We start from the raw sequence: 4,557 nt of genomic DNA on the forward strand, positions 1-4,557 counted from the left end.
TCTTCTTTCTGAAAAACCAATTTCTTTTTCTTCTTTTTATTGAGTTTTGTTCATAGGTTTTTCAAACCTTTGAGTAACATAATGTTTTTGGAAAAACAATAATATCTTTTCTTCTTTATTATTATCGTAGATCATACACTTTCGAGAAGACGCATTGTTTTTCAATCGTCTTCCCAAAGACATCATAGACTTTGTACATCTTTTATAGTATACTATTTATGTCATCAGAAAATAATTTTCTAAACACTTTATATTTATGCTATCCTCAAACGTGTCAAAGATGCCTTAATAAACAAAGTTCGAAAAATGGGGGGAAAAGGCAATACATTGCGTTAATGCACTGAAAGAGTAGTGGGTGAGTGTTGATTTTAATTCGATTGTAGGGTCTCCTCTCCCTCAATAGGACAGCTATTTTCATTACTCGTTACTCCTCGCCGCTTTCCTTTTTGTTCATTTTTCTTCCTCTTTGTTTGTCCCCACCATTCTTTGGAAGCTCATTCATGCCGCCTCTCTTCTTCTTCTTCTTCTCTCTCCCATGTCTTCTTCCTTTTGGTCTTTTCATTCCCACGCTTCCCTAGCTTCTTAACAATTGTTGGGTCTTTGTTTTTTCTTCCTTGTTTTGGCAAACCTTATTTTAAGTTAAAAAAAAAAGAAGATTATGAGTGTCGGGGTGTCACTCAAGCACGGTCTCACCATGTTACTCATTGAGCTGTTTATGTTTCTTGCCTGTGGGTGATGTTTTCAACTTGTTTCCTTCTTTGGGGTTGGTTTATTTTAGCATGATCTGTTGGTTTTAAGAATTTTGGTGATTGGGGTCATTGTTTTGCTTTCTATTTTTGAACCTAGAGAAATGGATTCTTCTTGGTAGAAAATATCACTGCAGTTTCTTGTAAAAGAGCTAACTTATGGAGCCTCTCCTTTGTTGCTTAGTTGTTACTTTGATACTCTTTTTGTGTTACAAAGCTTGAATGCTTTGTTGTCTATGTTAAATGTTATTGGGTTTAGGCACTATTAATATGATGAAATGAAAATGTAAAGGAATGGTAATGTGTGGTTGACTAGTACTAAATTGCGGTTGTGGTTGAAGTGTCGGGGCTTCGGCGTGATTTGTTTCTTAAAAATAACTATGTTTGAAAACGGATTTTCAATGAAAAATACATAAAAAAACTAAAATATAAGGTAATTTTAAAATTTTATGGGTGCGACTGTCTCCACCCGCTCCTGGTCAATCCCTGATTCTTATAGTTGTTTACATTTTCTTAAAAAAAAATTATTTAAGCATTGATAATGATTGCTTCTTGAACAAGGGTATAACTGTCTTAGAAAACCATTTGAGGTAATTTAGCAAAACTTGTGCTTAGAAATGTATTGATCTTGATTTTCATATACCTCCTTAGACATTCACAGGGAGGTTGACCATGAAGGTGTTTGAGGTCCCTTGACTAATTTGTAAATGGCTTTTATTGATGCTGGAATGAGTAAAATAGATAGGTGGGAACCGTTATAGCTTGAAATACGATGAACATACATGGGAGGGTCTTATCATTGACGTTGCCATTGCGACCAATACAAAGCAGTAGTTTAAGGTGTAAGCATTAAGCTTTAGACGAGTTACGATAGCAATTCTCAAGTCTTGAATATGTTTTGTTAGATTTCTATCGTTTTTCTTTTCTTTTGTGGTTGGATGTCACAGACGAATATGTACTTATATAGTTATATCATGTGTGGAAAACAGAAAAGTTTACATTTTATTTGTCGGGTTATCTTGCTAAAGGGTATGTATGTTCTTCCTTGCTCTCATTTCAGGCTTCCATGAGTGTTTATCCAGCCCAACAGATCATCTTAAAAGTTATATGTTAACAGAGAGGGGAGCTGATGCTTTTTTACCTGAAATTACTCCGAGTGCATCTCCTCAGCCATTTCTTCCTCTTCTTGCGCCTCCCCATTGACACTCTTCACAAATAGTACTATCCCGAAATTATCAGGTACTTTTTACATAGTCGGGCACATTGGAATCTGAAAACAGTTGGGATTTTAGTGTCGAATTATATTTTGCATTTGGCCTTTTGTAGGACTCTGTATGTTGAATTTCACTGCTGCACAAGATTTGATGACCATGACCTCAATCGATTGTTGGGCTGCATTTGCTCCATTGTTGGCAAATGTAATATGTTGTCCGCAGCTACATGCAACTCTCGTGATACTCGTTGGTCAATTAAGTAAAGAGGCTGGTGTGCTTGCTTTAAACAGGACCCTTGCCAAGCCTTGTCTCTCAGATGTTGAGCAAGTCTTAGAAGGCCAGGGTGCTGGTGAAAATCTCAAGCAGGTTTGCTCAATTCATCCATCAAACCTCACCGAAGCGTCTTGCCCAGTAAAAGATGTTGATGAGTTCGAGAACACTGTAAATTCGTCTGAGCTTCTTGCTTCATGTGAAAAGATTGATCCTGTGAAAGAATGTTGTGACCAAGTTTGTCAAGGTGCCATATCAGATGCTGCAACAAGACTTGCACTGAAAGCTTCTGATCCTTTGAGCATGGATGGGCCCCATGTTTTACCTGAGCACTCAACAAGGGTAAATGATTGTAAAACTGTTGTCCTTCGGTGGCTGGCAAGTAAACTTGACCCTTATCATGCAAAGGAAATTCTTAGAGGACTAACCAATTGCAATGTTAACAAAGGTGAGTTTCGAATTTCCCCTAATTAATATGTTATCTACTTAGATTAGGATTCACCTCTTGCCATCTGATTAATGCATATAAGAAAATCCCTTTGGATATCGAGTGACACAGGAACTTTTCTTACGTCTTTGACCACATATTTCAATTCTTTTCTTATGTTGTTTTCTCCTTCAGTTTGCCCTCTTGTTTTCCCCAATATGAAGCATGTTGTGAACAGCTGTGGAAATGGAATAAGTAACCCAAGAACATGTTGTGATGCCATGGATAGCTATGTCTCTCACTTGCAAAAGCAGACCCTTGTCACCAACTTACAAGCTTTGGATTGTGCTACCTCCTTCGGGTTGAAGCTACAGAAATACAATATCACCAAAAATGTTTATAGCCTATGTCACATAAGCCTCAAGGATTTCTCCCTTCAAGGTTGGTTTTGTATTTTGATGTACCTGGAATGAGCAAAACGAAGTGATATTTATGTCACCAAAAATGTTTATAGCCTATGTCACATAAGCCTCAAGGATTTCTCCCTTCAAGGTTGGTTTTGTATTTTGATGTACCTGGAATGAGCAAAACGAAGTGATATTTATGTCACCAAAAATGTTTATAGCCTATGTCACATAAGCCTCAAGGATTTCTCCCTTCAAGGTTGGTTTTGTATTTTGATGTACCTGGAATGAGCAAAACGAAGTGATATTTATGTGACAATTTTGAACTTGTACTAACACTAGATTCTTTCTTTTTGCGCCATGATCGATTTTGACACCGATTACCAACAACTTGTATGCAACAGTTGGAAATCAGGGTAAGATGCTTACACCCTTCATAATTGGCTGCATAATCTTGCTTTTAGCTACACGGAATTGTTCCTATTTCGTGCACTTTAAAGTTGTCCAACATCTATATCATTTTAATTGTTACTTGTAATTTCTTTAACTTGCTCATATGGCCTGAATTTTCTAACATGTATTTTTTTCCCAACTGATTTTAGTATCTGGATGCCTCCTGCCAAGTTTGCCCTCTGATGCGACATTTGACAAGTTCTCTGGAATCAGTTTCATTTGTGATCTGAATGATAATATTCCAGCTCCATGGCCGAATCCATCGCTTTTTCCAGCTTCATCATGCAATAAAAGTATGTACTCTCAATGGTAGTCCATATTATAAACCGATTTCATATTAACATGACACTTCTTTCCTTCTCTTGTCTTTATTATTTATTTCACCTGGATTTTTGGCATGCAGCTGTAAGAATCCCTGCACTACCTGCAGAAACAAATGCACAAAGTGGTAAGAAATGCACTGATTTACTAAAATAACCGTAATCACTTTGAGACGAGCAGACTCTAATTGTTTAATTGATGTTGAGTCACCGAGTCACATTGGCCGAACATAGGGTTGACAGAATAATCTTTGAATAAAGTTAAAACTCAAACTTATTGAACTTTAATTATGGTCTTTGCCTCTCTCTCGCTCAGCAGCCATTCTCTCTTATGCAGGTCTCTACAATAAATACGTTGCAGTTTATCTTCTCATTGCTTCTTCAATGAACTTAATGATGCTCTTACAGTTCTAGTTTTTCGAGGCCGATTCAATCTTTATCCATAACTGCTTGATATAGCACCAGTCTTCTTTAACCAAGTTTTACAGTGATACGGACACGATCCCTGTTAATGGAAAGTTTAATCAGTGGCGATGCTCAACCAGGTACTGACTCAAGTTCAAGTTCATGTATCTGATCATAGTAATTGACGATTCTTGCATGTTGTCTGTAATAATATTTTGTAAAAAGAAACTTGTATCTATACAAGTAATTGATCATACCATGTAATTTTTTATTGGAGATTTTATGAGAATTTTACTCCATTCCTTGGGAGCTATGGCC

The 4,557-nt window shown here is 36.8% G+C and overlaps 1 pseudogene; it reads left to right on the forward strand.

Annotated features, from left to right (window-relative positions):
- The first annotated feature begins 604 nt into the window (after positions 1–604).
- Positions 605–4,515, forward strand: LOC120204223 (annotated as a pseudogene).
- Positions 4,516–4,557: the final 42 nt, after the last annotated feature.

The sequence above is a fragment of the Hibiscus syriacus genome, unplaced genomic scaffold (genome assembly GCF_006381635.1).
Source record: "Hibiscus syriacus cultivar Baekdansim isolate YM2019G1 unplaced genomic scaffold, ASM638163v2 tig00010533_pilon, whole genome shotgun sequence".
NCBI classification, from domain to species: domain Eukaryota; kingdom Viridiplantae; phylum Streptophyta; class Magnoliopsida; order Malvales; family Malvaceae; genus Hibiscus; species Hibiscus syriacus.